Raw genomic sequence first — 18,398 nt, forward strand, 5'->3', positions numbered from 1 at the left:
GTTTGCTTTCCTCCATTTTTTTGTTGAGAAGTTTGAAAATTGCAGATGTCCTGATGCTCCCTCTACTTGCAAGTGTATGTGCCAAGAACCAACATTCGCCTGCGTGTCCTTAATGCCGGGATCACACCTTAGAAACCCGTTAATTCAATATAATCTAACGTGTACAGCTCGTATTCAGATGTTCCTAATCATCTCCCAATGGTCCTTTATAGATTTCTCCCCCAGAATTCAATCACGTTTCCGTCATTGTGTTTGTTATTATGCGGCTTCACTTTCCTTTGGTCTGGAATAGTCTCCTCCACTTTGTTGTTGTTGATGATATGACATTTTTGATGAGTTCAGGCCAGTTGTTTTATAAAATGCACCACAATCTGGATTTATCTGTTGGGGTCCTCATGACTAGATTCAAGTAAAACGTTTCTGGCAAGAACACCAAGAAGGCGAAGTATGATATTGCCACTGAGGCTTATGCTGTCAGCTTCTCTCTTGTCGGTGATGCTAAGTTTGACCAAGAAATCAATTTTGAAAACCAGGTTGGATTGTAATTAGGCAGATCATGAGAGTTTCAATTGAAATGAGTCTTTTCCTTCTAGAATTTTCTACCTTGGAGAAGCTGGCATCAGTGTCAAGAGAATCTGAGGTTCGTTGAGTGTCTTTATAAATAGAAGTTAGAAAGAACATCATGGGGAATTCCCTGGTGGTGCAGTGGTTTAGAATCTGCCTGCCAGTGAAGGGGACACCGGTTCAAACCCTGGTCCGGGAAGATCCCACATGCCGCGGAGCAACTAAGCCCATGCGCCACAACTACTGAGCCTGTGCTCTAGAGCCCGCGAGCCACAACCCCTGAGCCCTCGTGCCACAACTACTGAAGCCTGTGTGCCACAACTACTGAGCCCGTGCACCTACAGCCCGTGCTCCGCAACAAGAGAAGCCACCACAGTGAGAAGCCCACGCACCGCAACGAAGAGTAGCCCCTGCTCGCCACAACTAGAGAAAGCTTGCATGTAGCAACGAAGATCCAATGCAGCCAAAAATAAATAAATTAAAAATAAATAAATAAAATAAAATAGGACTCCTGTTTTAAAAAAGAAAGAAAACGTCACAGGATGTCTAGGAGAAGGGCATTGCAGGCAGGGAGCAGCAAGGAGGCCAGGGCTGAAGAGCCGTTAGCAGGGAGGAGGGCCAGATGACCCAAGAGGAGGCAGGAAGAAGATCCTGAAGGCCTTGAAGGCCACCGTGAGAACGTTAGCTTAGGGCTAAGTGTGAAGGGAAGTCCCTGAGAACTCCTCAGAAGAGGCTGAAGTGACCTGACTTCCATGTTTTTCTTGTCATTGAGAATTTTTAATACTTTTTAAAAGTGATCTTTCAGACAGGGACAGGTTTCTGTTGTATATCGTGCCTTCATAAAAAAGGAAAACATAAGTGAAAGAAGTTGTTTAAGGTATTTCTAAGGCAATGCAACTACATCACAACTGCCACCTGACTGACGGGAATTTAAAGACCATCCTGACTTCAGGCATGTTAAAATGTGAAAAAATATGCTAGGAAGCTCCTGAGTACAAGCACTTTGTTTCAGAACTATAATCAACCCCTGGCTCCGTCAAAGCCCCTGTGTGTGCCGCCCCGATCCTGCACACACGGACCCTGCACACACGGATCCTGCACACACCCTCCCCACCCTGCACACATCCACACTCCCGGCTGCTCTGTCGGTCCTGCCCCGTTTCTCTACTGTGACTGCAAACATGTGCCTTCGCCATACATTTTCGGCCTTGTCTTTGAACTGTTCTGCATGTTTTCTTCTGCAACTTGCTTTTTCACTGTCTGACAGTGTGTGAGGTGCAGCCTTGGTCATTCCCGCTCTGGAGCTGGGTCCCCCTGTGCCTGTCCACGCTCTCTCCATTCTCCTGGTCGGAGGCGTTTGGGGGCTCCCCGTGTTCACTGCTACAAACCGTTTTCCTACCAGCATTCCCCGCTGGTCTCCTGGAACGCGTGGGGGCCTTTCTCCAGAGCTCAGACCAGTGGAATCGCTGAGTCTACATGACACACTTTCCGACTCTGTCCACTGATAAGGTCAAAGCATCCGTCCTCCCTCCCTGGGCATCCCAAGGAGATGGGACTCCTGCCCTTGCTCGGTCTGTGGCCTGGACTGAAGTCTGCGTTCAGGGTCCTGGGGAAGATGTGGGAGGATGGGGGGTGCCTCCCAGCCAGCAGCCTGGGGACCAAAGCCAGGACTGGAAGGCAAGGCTGTGCCCCCGCCTGGCTCCTAGAGGGAGGGAGTGAGGTGGGGCCCCTGCGGGGACCGGGGGCATCGCGGATTCCACTGCGTGGTCACTGCTGGGCCGTGGGCCGTGGAACCCAGAGGATGCCTGTCCTCTGAGCTTCTCTCATCTCGGCTCCCTTCTGACCACAGGAAGGGAAGCCGCAGTGGCCCTGGGAACACTTGGGGCTCCAGGCTGTTTATAGGGTTCCAAGGTTACCGCCTCTCTGATCCCAGAGGTCAGCGCGGGAGCAGCGACCTCGGCCCCTGGCCACCCGCTGCTGTCTCCGCGGTGGCCCGCGTGCTCCTCCAAGGCCTCAGACGCGGCGGCCCACCCCCCGGCGGTGCGCCCGAGAGGCAGAGGCTGGCAGGGACCTTCCTCAAGGGACAGCCGGCCCTGCTGGTTGGTCACTGCGGAGCCCGGACTGGCCGTCCCAGGCCCCCGACTGCGGAGCGGCAGGCTGTTCCCGGCGGTGGTTTTGTGCAGACAGGAGCCGCTGCCCCCGTGCTGCGCGGGCCGTTTTCTCTCGTCACCTCTCAGGAATCCAGCTGGAGGACGGTGCACGCTGCTGTGTCAGCCCCTCCCGCGCTCCGCCCTCCCGCTGCTGCTGCTTCCCGTCTGGGCGTCAGCACTGGCCGTGATGCTCCCTCGAAGGTCTCCTGCTGTCGGCCCTCTGCAGGGAGGGCGCGAGGCCCCCACGTCTGGGCCTCTATTTGTTCCATCCTACACCTGCTGGTCCCCGTGCTCCCGAGATGGCCGCGTCGTGCTGTCCTCTGCAGGGCCCCAGTCCCGCCCTGGGCCACGCTGCGTGCCCCCCCGTGACCGCGGGCGGTCGCCCCAGGGACCCGCTGGCACTCCCCCCGCGGCTGTGCCGCCCGCCGCTCCTCCAGCCCGGGAGCTGCTGTGTCTGCCTGTTGTGGGCGCGCGGGCCTGGGAGCCGCTGCGCTCACAGCGTCCGCTGCCCCCGCCGCGGCCGCGGCTCCTGGGGTGGCCCCTTTGGCCGCAGCTGCACACTCGGTGGCCGCAGAAGGAATGATCTCGGCAGGATAGGCTGGGCATCGCCTGAGCAGGGGCTGTGTGTGGGCGTCATGCCAGATTCCCTCCCACAGTGAGACGGGCAAGGGGACCTGGGAAGTGTCCTCGAGCTGACCTGATCCTGCCCTTCTTGTGGAGCTCTGTGACAGCTGGTCTCCTCCTGCCCTCGGCCACAATCCAGTCACGTCCGTCGTGCCCTGCCTGGGGTGGCCTGGGTACCGCGACATCTTCGCCGGGGGGCTTGGGAGTAAGTGAGGTTTTCCCAGTGGGCAGCAAGGTCTCCCAGGTGCCTCAGGGGAAAGGCACAGCCAGTGGCAAGTGTGAGGCGTAGCTCCTGTTTACCCCAAACCCGGACGGAGATCTGGACGGACTCCAGGGGAGGAAGGCGCCTCTGGCCACCCCTCTGGGCCACGTCCGGCCCGCGGCTAACAGCCTGGCTCTGCTGGGCCAGCAGCGTGATGTGAGGGAGCGGGCGATGGGGCCGCTCATGCGACGCCGCGTCACCACTCAGTCGGCGTGCATATCCGCCACTCCTCCGCCTCCGCTGATCTGGGCAAACTCGGCGCCGGTGTGCCCATGAATACATCAGTCTCCCCTGCGTGGCTGTCACTGCAGGTCCCCAGGGAGATGCACGGTCACGGGGCTGTGTGATTCTTTTTTTAAAAAGATGGCTCAGCCTCTGGTACCCGATCCACCAAGACCGCAGCCCCAGGAAGAGGAGAGACTGCACTGCCCGTCTCCCTTGGGGCCTCTGCCTGGGCTCAGCACCCCCTCCTGCTGGCCCTCTATGATCTCCCTTCATCACACACCCCTTTGTCTTTGTATCCTTGTCCCCTACACCTAGCTGGGCCCTCAGGATAGCATCACTTCCCGCTCCCCAAAATGCGCCATCACCTCCGCAGGAGCAGGCCCACCGTAGAGGGGCAGCAGGTGGGGTACATTTTAACAGTATTGCTGTGGCCTCTGTGTGGAAACGGGACTTGAAGGAGCGAAGTGGAGGAGAGATTACCGGGGAGGCTACTGCAACCGTCCAGGCAGGATATGCTGGCAGCCTGAGCAAAGAGGGTAGAGGGGTGTCGGGGTGACGGGGGTTGGGTTGAAAATCTGCTTTGAACAGAGATCCAACTGGTTCAGAATTCTGAGTGGCCTTGGTGGCTTAGGGACATGGAGAGAAACTAACACAAGCGAAGTTCAGAAGAGACAAAGGCACTGTGCTTGCAGAGGGAAAACCCAACCTTTCAGATCTGCGATGAGCAGTGATAAGGTAGATGCATGTCGAGCTGAAAAGTATCTAAAAATCCTGCGGACCCTGGGCTGATCGTGAGTCAGCAATACAGTGCTCCGGTTTGGAAATCAAGTACAAAATAAACTACACATTTAGAAACCACAAAGCAATCTCTATTATATTCAGCACTGCTCAGAGCCTTGCTGGAGTTCTGCATTTAGTTTTGGGTTATATGAATCTAGAGAGATGCAGAGAATTCACAGAAGGTTCAGGTGAGAGCTTCAACGATGAGGAAAAGGTTGAGAAATAAGATTTAATAGAGGAGAAGGCTGCATGGTGATTTAATAATTGTATTTGTCCGCAGAGGGATGTATTTTGCAGCGAGCGCTGAGCAGTTCTTCCACGTTTCTCTGGATCAAGTAAGATGAGATGCCTTTATTTTTAAATTTTTTATTTGTTTAGTTTTTAATTGAAGTTTTGTCGATTTACAATGTTGTGTTAGTTTCCATGTATGGAAAAGTGATTCTGTGTGTGTATATATGTGTGTGTGTGTATATATATATATTTATATGTATATATATATGTATGTATATATTCTTTTTCTGATTATTTTCCATTATAGTTTATTATCAGATATTGAATATAGTTCCCTGTGCTATACAGTAGGACCTTGTTTGTCTATTTTATGTATAGTAGTTTATATCTGCCGATCCCAGACTCCTAATTTATCCCTCCCCCTCTTCCCCTTTGTTTTCTATGTCTGTGAGTCTGTTTCTGTTTCATGAATAAGTTCATTTGTATCATCTTTTTAGATTCCACATACAAGTGATATCATATAATATTTGCCTTTCTCTGTCTGAGTCACTTCACTTACTTAGTATGATAATCTCTATGTTCATCCACGTTGCTGCAAATGGCATTCTTCATTCTTCTTTACGGCTGAGAAGTGTTCCCTTGTATATATGTACCACATCTTCTTTATCCATTCATAAGATGAGATGCCTTTAAACTGCCTCAAGGGTGATTTTGGTTGGATATGAAAACAGTCCCTCATCTGAAGGGAGGATTGTTAGGCATTGGAATCTGCTACCAAGGGAAGCTCTTGGAAACTCTTCCCCAGACGCCTTTTCCTGTTTGTTGGGAATCGTTAAGTGGAGGCCGCCCTGAAGATGGAGAGGTGGTGTAGCAAAACTGTGAGCAGCGTCCACCAGTGGCATTCTGGGCCCCTGAGGACCAAGACGGCCGATGAAGTCGAGGTTGGTTGCTTTCCTTCTCAGGATGTCCTGGGGATCCTTGAAGAAGCCAGGGCTAAGGGATCACTCACTGGTGTCATTGCTGAGAGCTGCTGAGCCTCCTGGGCACCCTAAGTGAGACAAAGACCGTGGGGAGTGTGTGGTGGAGATCAGGCGGGGTCCAGGTGCTGTACACCTGCTCTCTCTGGTCTGGTTCTTCAGCGGGGTCCCACCTAGTATGCGGCTGGCCTGCAAAACTAAGGTCAAGATTCCCCAGTAGGATTCACGTAGAGCAAGAGCAGCGGTTCACGTTCACATGAGGACCCAGCAGGTCCTACACGTGGTGGAATAGTCAGGTGGGTGGGAACAGGGCACCACAGGGACCACCGCTCATTCTGCAGGGGACCACAGCTGCTCAGAGCCAGCCGCGTGCTGCCGCTCGGGGATGGCCGCGCACAGTCAGCTCTCCCGAGAAGTCAGATATCTGGGGTTTTAATACAGATCTCCTACTTTTAAAATGCTCTGGCAAATAATAAAAATTCTGAGGAGACCTGTGTGGGCCAACACCACGCCGACGAAGCAAATGCAGCTGCGTCTGGATTTGGTGAACAGGTTCTGTGTCTGCCACCTCCGATACAGACTCATGAGAGGGAACCAAGGGGGGCTCAAGCCCAGAGGCACAGGCTGGCCATGGTCGCGGGGCTTGGCCCTGCCCCCAATCCCCCAGGGTCAATATTACTGAAGGTTCTACAGTTTGACTTTTGGGTGAGATGCTTAAAACAGATGTTTCACTCTGAATTAGCTGGATAGTTGCAGCTGTGAAGACGCCTTCCCTTTTACCCCTAAGATGTCACCCAACCGCCCCTTCCCACATAAAGGATACAGAACAACGTCCAATAATCAGAGAAACCCAACTTCCCTTTAGGCTGGGTCATTTTCACGGCAGCACGGCAGGCTGTTTCTTGAAAGTCTGGGGACGTGTTTGGGATTAGAATGGTCCGTCTTGTCAAGAGCAGGCACTCTGAACAAAAGAGGTGGAGCTGGAACCACTAGTCTCTACAGACTGAGCACCTTTCAGGGAAATGCTGCCAAGTTCTCACTTGTGGGACCGATCCAGGCTGTTGCTCGCGGCCCACTCTGGGTGTAGAGTGTGCTCTGGGGTCGGGCGGGGGGGGGGGGGCGGGAGCACGCTAGCCCTGCCTTCCCGGGGCTTTGCACATAAAGGTGATGCATTGCTTGTTTATGAGTGGCCGTTAAATAATAAGATTCTACCCAAGGTCTTATACTGAGGCTTACAATGGGCGGGTACTGGGCTGGGTGCTGGGAATCCAAAGTCATGGGATCTGTGTGATTCCTGCTTCTAAATGATTTGCCCTGGGAAGAGCTGGACAAATGAGACATCAGTTTCTACTCTGCTCGATGCTTTCACACAATTGGATTCACGGCAGTGGAACATCTGAAGTGTTTTGTTTTGTTTGTTTTCTTTGTATTTTATGAGATCAAAACAAGACCAAAACAAAACAAAACAAAAAAGCTAGTAGAATGTCTTTGAGTGTTCTTTCTGCTACCAGGAAAGAATTTTGTTTTATTTCTGCTTTCACTAGAAATTATTGCAAATTCTGAGCTTCACAGAATGCCCTTGTTACAAAAACAGGTTCAGGAATAATTCTATCGTAGTTACACGGTTTTCTTTGGCTTGAAAAAAAAATCAGTTAGTTAAATGCTAGACTGTTGCTAAAATGGATCCACCAAAAGGATATAACTTTTGGGGAGAAATTGTTCCACGTTACAAAATTATGTCTTTATCCATTAAATATGTGAGTGTCTAATATTGACCTGTACATTCTAAGGGCATAATGTCTCTTCTCAAATTTTTTAATAATAATAATAGTTGCTATTTTGTTGAGGGTTGTCCTGTGCCAGACCCTGCACACGTAATTTTGTTGAATCCTCCCAACAACCCTTTTGAAACAATCAGTATTATTATTTCTATCATATGGATGAAAGCTGAGGCTGTGAGAATGTGCCCAAAGTCACATACTAACAAGTGGCTGGACAGGGATATTCTGCCATCAGAGCTTGTAATTTAAACACTGCTCTAGCCTGACTCCTTTTGGTTTAATGTGAGAGATGAGATTAATACCCAAGTAAAAACGAGGCCTTTCTGATTGCTCCGATCAGAAGTAACCTCTTGTTCTCAGAGCCATAGTTTTTGACTGTCCTTGAGGTTGGGAGATGGTTATCCTCTGCTAGTGAACCTGACTTCTGAAAGCAGCACCAAGTCCCCGGTACCGACCGTGGTGAATATGGTGGTTAATCCCATTTTCAGTCTAAAACAAGGGGACGCTCAAGTGTTATCACTGGCTTGCAGTTGTTTCTAAGTGAGGCATTTGGAAAGGTTTTATCCAATGGTAGAAGGAAGTGTTGACTCTCCGGAGACACCTATTTTGAAGGGACCTGGCAGGTGCATGCGTGGTCCTGACCAGTGTCGATTCTCCCGTTTCCCCACAGCTTTTTTGCATCCCTGGCCCTGAAGGAATGGATGGCCTCCCCACGTGCTGGGCACAGCAACGAGGTTCACTAAGCAGGACATTGACGGATGGATTGCACAGCACGCACCATCGTCTCCTGCAGGTCAGGGTCCCTGCTCACCTCTCTCCTTTTCGTCCTTTGGAGCCTGAGGTCCAGAACATCCAGGCTGGCGTGTAGTTCTCACAGAGCGTCTCCTCCAGCTCCCGCTGACTCGCTCCGGCTGGGGGTCTGGGCTTCTTGATGTCTCAGGCTGCAGTAGGGTCACAGCGCAAGTGGACAGTGCCGACTGCAGCCTCCCACTAGAGAGAAATAAGCGCTCGGGTGGCGAGCCAGATGCGAAGTTTCTGCTTCAGGAACCTTCCCCACAAGTATGCCTCGCTTGGGGTTTCAAAGCATTTACCTTTTGTCCTGCTTCTTTGTCAGGAGCTCGGAATCAGTGGTCCACGTGGCCTGGGGCAAGTGACTTAACCTCCTGAGACCTCCCGTTCCTCATTTGTAAAATAGTGGTGGCTCTACCTCATGCAGTTGTTGTTTGAAAGAGCACAGATTTGGCTGCTTCACTTGGCTTGAATCCGCCTTCTAATTTGGGTAACTTCTCTGAGCCTCAGTTTTTCCATGCATATGACTGAAACAACGCTTTGTCTTATTTTTGTTGGGAAGATGAAAGGAAAGGGTATAGGTACAGCATGAATTCAGATCCTGCAATACAGAAAATGCTCAATATTAGTTATTATAATCTTACTGTGTTGTCCTGGAGGTCGATGGATGGCTTTGGAAGGATGCAGTCCATGCATCTTCTGAAATGACGTGCAAATATTAGCGTGTAGACGGTGTGAACTCTTCTGGTTCAGGGCTCCATAACACTCAGCGGATTCTCTCCCCCGCCCCCTCCAGAGTCAAGAACCACTGTTCTAGACGCTTAGATACGGGGAATTCGTGAACACCCTAGACACAACCTCCAGAACGGGGTTGGAACTTGGCCCTGTCCGTGCCCTGTCGCCTGTGTTTGCACTTAAAGCCCTGAGATGGATTCTCTTCTCAGCGCACGTCCCTCTCCCCAGCCCACACCTCTTCTGTGTGGCCATTTGTTGCTTGTGTGCGTGTTGTATATTGTGGCCGTCTGCCCTCCTGACTGGACTGCAAGCTCCCTGAAGGCAGGGACTTAACCATTCTGTGTCCCCAACAATGGGAGGCTGAGCTCAGATCTCTGAACCAGAGAGGTGTTCTGGAAACTCATCAAGTAACCACAGGTTCGGATTCATCAGAGCAGGGCGTTGAGGAGCCTCCGGGGCCATCACTCTGCAGCCTGACTTGGAAGAGGAGTTGAGGGGAGACTTGAAGCATTCAGGCCCACATGCCTGCTTGAGGCTGAGCTGATTTCCATCCTCAGGCGGGACAGCAAGTTTCCTCTCTCCTGTGTGACTGCCAGGACAGGTTGGGGCAAGTTGGTAAAGTGTGGACATAACGTGGCTTGCAAACACGTTGACTAGCTTTGCTTAGGCAATTTTGGTGAAAAGAGAAAAAGGTAAAACAGGTAAAACCTGTTCTGCATTGAAAAATAAAATTGCAGTTGAACTAAAAGGGAATCTTTTGCTTGCCTTGTTCAAATGATTCAGGGGAAATCAGTGGTGGCCTGCAAATCCAGACTGTTGCCGTAATACTCTGCCCTACGCAGGAAGATGGGTTTTGGAATTTAAGTAGAGGGAAAAGAGCTTCCTTAAATACTATTCAACTACTAGGGGTAGGTTAAAAAAAAAAGTGAGTCCTATCAAGTTTGGTAAAATTCAGAAAAAGCATTACCTTCCTGTTTCTATCTCTTCCTACCATCTTCCTTCTGAGCCATACCAGTGAAAAGACTTACTTACTGGGTTGTTATTTTCTCCCAGAATTAATCCATCACACTAGAGAAGGTAAAGTAGTTCACAGAGCCTTTAATGTCCCTGAACTTTCTCAAATTATGAATTTATTTTTCCATTAAAAAGCCCTATAAACACACATAAAAATCTGAAGACTAAGAGAAATAAGTCACTTAAAATCTGACCACCCATATTTGTATAATCCTTTATCCACTATTACCATTTTAAAGTATTTCTTCCTTGTAAGTATACTTAAAATTGTAGTGATCATTTAACTCTAAGTTTGTATCTTGCAATTTTCACCTACACATTCACATAAGCATTTTTCTTGATGAGCTCTGATCTTTATAACCATCAGAGTTAGCGGTTGTATTTTACAGCGTGCACACACCATGTTCTCCCACTGCTGAATATGCGGATTGCTTCCCTGGTGCACTGTTACACCAAATGCCACAGTGAACATCTTAGTGCATAAACGTTTTCTACAGTTTGAATGATTTTCCTAAGCCTGGTTCCCAGAAGTAAAATCAGCAAATGTAAGGGCTTGGGTGCTCTTGATGTGACTTCCCCGGAGCTTCCCAAAGGCTTGGACAGTCTGCCCTGGGCAGCAACAGTAGGTGAAGGTCCCAGGGTTCTCAGCTGAGTTTTTATTTAAATGGTGATATGGAAATGGACGGCCTGGAAGGGTCTCCTGATGAGCCGCTGGCCCTGGGGGACAGCTGGGAGGAGGCATGTGGCCTCACAGGCCACAAAGGATCTGGACTCATGATCTCACCTTCTTTCCTCCAAGAGGGATTCCCTCTGCTCGTGGACCATTGGAGAGCTGGGGCATCCTAAAGCACTAAGCCAGAGAAGGAAGGCGAGAGTAGCAGATACAAGTTAACAGTTCAGGCCGCGGTTAGACTCGTTGCCTCCTCATGCTGAGACCCCTGAATGAGGAAGGGAAGTCTCTGCTTTATATCAGCTCTCAGTTTGTCCAGAACCACTTTATGGGGCTGATGGTCCAAGGCAATCAGTACTTATTGTTCTCCCAGTTCGGTCCCAGGTAAGCTGTGCTGTATCCCGGCACCTAGAAGACTTGTCTAGAGAGAGGAGGCATCCCATATGTATTTTGTTGAGTGCAAGAACGAATGGGCAGTAGAACGGGAGCTAGCAGAGCCCTTGTTTCACGTGAGGCATGTGGCAGATATTGCTGTTTGCCAACCAAACACATATTTCCCTCTTCTTCCTTATCAGCTGAACTTCCATTTCACTGGGGGCAGTAGTGCGTCAGGGAAAGACCTCACTTCCCCAGGCCCCTTGCACGTAGGGAGAATGAGGCTGGGGGCCTCGTGACACACAGAGCAGTCAGTGTGCAGATGTGATCTTCGAGTCTCTGGGGAAGCCCAGTCTCTTCTTCCCTGCTTTCCCCTCTTTCTTTTTGCGAGACTGGAGGTGGAGCAGCCGTCTTACCATCGAAAGTGACAAACATGAGGATGGAAGTGACAAGTTCAGGAGGGCAGAGAGTGAAGGAGTGGGGAGCTGGGGTGCTGACACCGTGGCGGGGTGGCCGCATCAGCCCAGGGCATTAGGTTTCTGAGGAAATGAACCCTTTTTAGAAACGCCACTGTGGTTAGATTTTCAGTTACAGGCTGCTGGATGCCATCCTTACTGATACAAGGACCCTGAGGCCAGGAAGTGTCATCTTGCCCAAGGTCGCAGTGTGGGCCAGAGCTAAGAGCAGAATCCAGGTCCGCTTAGTTAAACCAGCCTTTGGATTTAACACCCTTTCCACTGTTACAATTTTAGATTGGAAGCACCCTCAAAAGTACATTGAGATTAAATGCATTTTCAAGATTTTTGGAAGAGATTTGATAAATAACTCATCCTGATAAATACTGGTTTCTGACTGATTTGGTGGAGAAAAGGGTACCTGAAGACACTTATAACACAAGGGTTTTATTTTTATTGTATGTGCTCTAGTCTGTATGTGAGCTTCTTAGAGGGGTATTTACTTAGCAGAAGAGACAATACAATGCCGGGGTTTTCTTTTAGATTTTATTACTTATGTTAACTCTGCCCTCATAATTCATAGAGAATTGGAAATCGAATCTGATAAATTTGATTTCGGATGTGATACTTCAGAACTTTGGTATGGTCTTCCATATGTTTTTTTATTTTTAGAGAAGTCAAGAAAAAGCTAGGTGTACAACTGCCAGCGTGTATTTTCTCTCACTGTGTTAAAGTATGGACCCTTTGGCAGTATTTCTCAAAGAACTGCCTTTAAATGACATTTGAAAAGCATCTACACTGTTCACATAGTTTTGTTCCTGGATAACAGTCCTCTACTTTTAGAAGGAACTTAAAGAAGAGACCAGATAAAAGAGTGAATGAGGGTCAAGTTCACGTGGTGTCTCGTTTGCTGAGATGACCCCGCAGGGAAGCATTTCCATAAATCAGCCGTAGTGTTTTCCTTTGTAAGCACAGAGGAAGCTGCTCCTGAGTTTTGCACTTAGTGCATTTGTCAGCAACAGGTAACTTCCCAAAGGTGGGATGCAGCAGTCCAAATGTTTCAGTCCGTTCTTTGGGAGTCATGTGACATTTTAGAAAAGAATGTAAGGATGCCATTCAGACAGTCCCATCAATATCCTACTCCTTACTGTATTCATCAGTCAATTCCAATGTTTTTATTTTTTATTTTATTTATTTGAAAATTTTTTTGGGCAGCGCTGCACGGCACGCAGGATCTCAGTTCCCCGACCAGGGATCGAACCCGTGCCCGCTGCACTGGAAGCGCGGAGTCTTAACCGCTGGGCCGCCAGGAGAGTCCCTTTTCCAATTTTTAAATGTAGTTACTGCCCTCACATTCATTGTAATTCTCAATATGTTAGTACATAGGTCGGATAACTTTCTCCACCTGACATGTTGACCCTGACTCAGTCTGCCCATCTTTTCGTGCTTTCGCTGGCCACAAGGCATGTGGATGTCATGGGATCCTGGGTAGCCCTTTACCTTTGTCCTGTTCTTCCACCGCAGCTCGGAAGTCATGCCAGTAACACAGCCTGGCCATGTCTGGGAGCTATGCTGGGGTTGCTGCCGCCGTCTTGCTCTCAGCCCAGGGGTGGAGTCAGCTCGGAGGAGGACGTAGTGGACAAACGGAAGGTCCTTGATGGCACACACCACTGATCATGCTGCATCTGGATTCCCAGTTATGGGGCATAGTAAACGTTCTTCTGGTTAAGCCGGTTGAATCAGATGTGTATAAGCGGCAGCCGAGAGCATTACTACATTTAGGAAGGGCCGAGCGAGCCCTGAAGCAGCCCTGCTAACCATCTGTGATGTCACATTGTCTGAAGCCTGCAGGAACAGCCTGTCCAACCCATGTCCGACTCTTACAACTTAAAAATGACGGCTGCTGGTGACCCTACAGGCTAGGGCTGCCAGATTTAGCAAGTAAACACAGAGGATGCTCAGTTCAGTTGAATTTCAGATACATAAATGAATAATTTTTATAGCATAAGCATGTCCCAAATATTGCATGGGACATCCTAATACTAAACAATTAATCCTCGTGTATCTGAAATCCAGCTTTACCTGGGCATCCTGTATTTTATCCAACAACCCAACTGTAGCTCCTAGAAAGACCTCTGAGGTGCTTGCGGGCACCTGAGTCCTGGCCATCGTGGGGTCTTGAAACCGTACTTGTCTGGGGCTCATTTTCAGTTAATGACCATTCTCTGGGTGGCCCATTTCCTGACTTCATGAACAAGAACGACACGGTTTCCCGCTGGACACTGGGCCCTTCGCTGGCGGGGCAAGGTGAGCCTTCTGTTCTCGGCGCCATCCCCACCTCCTGGCACCTGTTCTTCCTCGTCTCCGGGAACCTGGTGCTTCTGGTGCTCCGTGGCCCCAGCAGGCTCCAGTGTTACTTCTTTCTATGCACCCGCCCTCACCTCAGGCAACCCCCAGGGGACACCGGGCTGTGAGCAGCTGGCAGATGGACCGGCTCCTCTGGGAGCATCTGCTCTTTGGCTGATTTGCAGGCATGCTGCTCTGACTGGTCTCATCGGAGGCAGCAGGGAGAGTGATGCCTTTCAAGCAACAGGTGGGCGTTGGTTGCCCCAGAAACTCTCAGGCTCCGGCATCTGCTCCTGGATCCTGGCATCTCGTTCCACTGGTGCTCTGGCTCAGGGGCTGATCAAGGGCCCCGGCCGCAGCTCTTGGAGCCACCAGAAGAGGACCGATCCCTTCTCCACAGCAACCTCAGCCAGCCCTAAACGGAGATGAAGGAGGTTTCCTTTTCTCTTTGGTTGAAATATAATTGGACTCTTGAGAAGAAACAAAGAAAATAGTCCAAAGCGTATAAATGGCTCCGTTTGCAGAGCTCACTTTCTAGTCCTGACCCCACGGCCCCAGAGTGGCCCGCTTGGACAGGAGGTCAGTCCTGAGCTGAGCCATCCCTTCACCCTCTTCTGGACCGGATGAGAGAGGCGGGTGATGCTGCCTGGGGTGTGGCACTCTCTGTCCCCACCTCCGACAGCATGTCCACCCAGCCCTGCGGGCCCTCTGCCCCTGAGTGGAGGGAGGACTTGCCTCTGGCCTCGAAGAGACCTGCTCCCTGGTCGCCCTCCCTCCTAGGCCCTCTGGCCTTGAAGATCCCCGCTCCGTGGTCGCCCTGCCATCCTAGGCCCTCTGGCCCAGCACTAGGGGTCCCCATGGCTCTGTCTTCATTTCCTTTGCCCACTTTGGTCCTTGCAGTGAAGGTCTGTGTCCTCTCCAGAGGCTCCGGGGCCGCAAGCAGCCTCCATCCTTCCCTGTGATCTGTCGGCATTTCTTCAGCTTCCTGCGGTGGCCAGAAAGAGACCCCTTCTCGTTGCCATATCACTGGGATGCTGCTCAGAGAACATCCCCTGGGAGTCTTCTCGGACCTACGCTCCCTCCGTCAGCCCTGCTCTCCTCGGGCCCACCCGCCAGGCTCCTGCCTCCAGCTGATGAGAAAACTCTGGCCCTCCGTTCATTTGCTGCAAAGATAAAGATCTCAGTTAGAGATGCCATCGTCTTCAAAGAGTAGCAGTGAAGTATTCTATCATTTGGTGCCTAAACATGTCTGGCTCCTGCTCCTGGGGTCATAATGACAGGAAGAGGGCAGCAAGGAAAACCAGCTTGTCAACAGGAGACGCTGGGAGGTTCCGCAGGGTTCTACCTCCCATTCAGGGGCCGTGTATCACACGTTTACATAGTGACCGAACGTATTCCTTCTAACAGCTTTTTTAAAGACGAGGGAAGTGAGCCATTCACGTGGCCCTTTCCTCACCCAACCCTACCTCCATCACGGGGCTATACCACCGTTACGGACGCCTGCTATGGGCGCAGTTGTGCCCTCCCTCAAATTCACACGTTGAAGCCCTAACCCTCAGGGCCTCAGGGTGGGGCTGTATTTGGAGACAGGGTCTTCCAAGAGGTGATTAATTTAAAATGAGGTCATAGGGTGGGCCCTCATCCAATACGACACATGACCTTATAAAAGGACGGGATGAGGACGCAGACGCACAGAGAGAAAACCATGTGAGGATACAGGAAGCAAGCGGCATCTCCCAGCCAAGGAGAGAGGCCTCAGGAGAAACCAGCCCTGTGACACCTCGGTCTTGGACGTCCAGCCTCCAGACCGTGAGGGACAACATTTCTGTGGTTAAGCCGCCGCATCTATGGAATTTTTACAGCAGCCCGAGCTGACTAATACAGCCTTTAATCACACATCAGGGTTATCATTTCTCCTGCCTGCTGTGAGGCTCCGGGTGGTGGGTGGGGTGTGAGGGAAACGGACAGGGCTAGAGAGCATCCCAGGCAGCGCTCCAGGTGGGGTTGCTCCCTCCCTGCCCCGACCCCTTGTCCTCCTTTCAAAGGCCCCCGTCCCCGTAGTGACCGCCGAGTCCTCATCACAGAAAGCACTTGTGGGCAGCGGGGAGCGTAGGTTCGAGAAGGCACCCAGGGGATGTTCTCTGAGCAGCATCCCAGTGATACGGGGTCTTGCTTCCTAAATTTTACAGAGGGTGTGGTTATGACTTTAAAATTCCATGTAGAGAATGGAGGAAACAAGGTAAGATGAAGGGATAGAGGGGAAAACGCTAACTTAATAGTAGTACTATCACCTTCTATTTGCAAAATACATCACAGGGGACCAAGCCCTTAATACTGATGGTCATTGTCAACACTGCACGGTGGACAGAGCAGGGTTATTATTAGTCTTCCCATTTCACAGATGCGGCAAGTGAAGGTGAGCGTCTTGCCCAAAGGCATTCAGAGGGTAAGACGTGGAGGCTGAACCCAGATCCCCACCTGGAGCTGCACGATGTTCCATGCGCGTGTCCTGCTGTCCACTTCTTCCGCGGCCCCTCCCTTGGTGAGGACCCTGAGATTCTCCCACCACTACCTGGGGGTGGGGGTGGGCTGAGAGCGGAGGTCCCAACAGCTGGTGCCCCCGGGACACCCGCTGTTCCCTGAACCTGGAGCTTTCCCCTCTTCTCCAGGGACAGAGGACAGATGGAAGGACCTGTATGTTGCAGGTCCACAGCAATAACACCCACTTTGACAGCCCTCTAGGCCTTGGCCAGAAGCCAAACAGAGAGTGAAAGCCGCTGTGTTTCCACCACCCTCAGTGTGGCTCCTTTTAAAATTAAAGCCCAGCATGTTGTCTTCTTTTAATTCACAATTTATTGTGGAGAGAGAGGAAAGCTCCTGCCCAGTGATTAAGTTTTCAGAATGCTCACCTTTGAGAAAGGCTGTAAAACGTTACTGCCAGGAGGGAGGGGTACCTGAAGAATGTGAGCTGGGCCCTTTTTTCCACGTGCGCTGTGCTCAGGCCGTCTCACAGCTATCGGGTCAAGTGCAATAAAGCGGGAAGCGAGAGCCCGCCACTGGAGTAAATGTTTTTTAACGCTTAGCAGCCATTAACAGGGAAGGCTGTCAGTCAGCACCACGCGTCTTGTTGCTTGCTCGGGGCTGTCTGCTCTTCGGCTGCACAGAGACAATCACCGGGCTGGGGTTTTGGATGCTGCTTCTGGGAGCAGCAGGTGGATATTACTTGGTGCAAAAGTTGCTTCTTGGTTAAGCGCTAGGTCCGCCCCTCCCGGCTCCATTTCATTTAGGGAGACGCTGTCCTCCTCAGGCCACCCCCCAACCCCCAGCAGCTGCGTGTCTCCGCACATCAGAACTTTCCCTGACTCTGGGGGATATCCGGGAAGGCTCCGGCCCTAAGGAATCAAATAGGGTAAGACCTCAGTGCAGGAGCGCCTTCCACTCCATTCCTTTGGGGCTAGTGGTCGTTCAGGCTGTGGCGAGCTAGGAGGGGAAGCGTGTGGCAGACCGACTAGGGTGGCCCCGAGATTCCCAGCCCTGGTGTTCCTGCCGCTGTATGACCCCTCCCCGTAGTCTGGGTGCTGCTGTGACTGAGACTTTGAGGAAGGTGGCGACTACACACCTGTATTACCTTCTGTGAGACTCTGTCTGCCCTGCCGTCTCCCTGGCCCTCTGCTGGCTCTGCCATAATCGCCTCTGGAGGGGCCGCGTGGCCAGGGACGGAGGGCGCCCTCCAGCTGGCTCTCAGCCCTCCAGCCACAAGGAAGTGAGCTCTCGCAACACCCCGAGGGGCTTGGAGGTACATTCTCCCCTGTCGGGCCTCCAGGTGAGAACGCAGCCCGACCACCCCTTGTGAGACCCTGAGCAGGGCCCCCGTTAGGCTGCACCCAGACTCCTGCACCCGGAGCCTGGGCGGTAAGAAGCGGGTGCTGCTTTAAGCTGCTGTTGGCCGTTCTCTGTTACGGAGCCATAGGTAACTGGTACAGGGGCCCGTGGGGTAAACGGCGGAGGAAGCCGGGCTGCAGGGCAGGCACCGCCGCACAAGGAGATGACTAGGGGAGCCCTTGGGAAGCACCGCATGCACTCAAGGAACAGGCAGCCACTGGGGCTTCTGAGCACCCTTTAAGGGAGATGTGACTAAACGCTTCAAGGAAAATCTGGGGTGAGCGCTGGATTTGTCACTGCCTGGGTGGGTCTCCGGCAGAAAGAGAGGTCCCGACACAGGGGTGCAGAGTCACGGCCTCGGCGGGGAGCACACCTGCCTACCTGACGCACGGCAGGAGGCACTTCGGCCAGAGGGGAGCCGGCCCGTGTGGGACGGCCGGTCAGGGAGGTCTGGAGCGGCCTGGGAGGTCGGATGGGCACGTGAAGCGCCAGAAGGACGCTGGCTTTCACCGAGTGGCCTGGGAAGCTGTTCAAGGCT

General features: G+C 51.6%; 1 long non-coding RNA gene across 1 annotated transcript; it reads right to left on the minus strand.

Moving 5' to 3' along the window:
• Positions 1-4,959: 4,959 nt before the first annotated feature.
• Positions 4,960-18,190, minus strand: LOC309607534. The gene is made up of 2 exons (XR_014232439.1): positions 9,354-18,190; positions 4,960-8,984 (listed from the first exon to the last, which is right to left on the minus strand). It is a non-coding gene; the product is annotated as an uncharacterized lncRNA (long non-coding RNA).
• Positions 18,191-18,398: the final 208 nt, after the last annotated feature.

The sequence above is a fragment of the Balaenoptera borealis genome (genome assembly GCF_965194805.1).
Source record: "Balaenoptera borealis genome assembly, chromosome: 12".
Taxonomy (NCBI): Eukaryota; Metazoa; Chordata; class Mammalia; order Artiodactyla; family Balaenopteridae; genus Balaenoptera; species Balaenoptera borealis.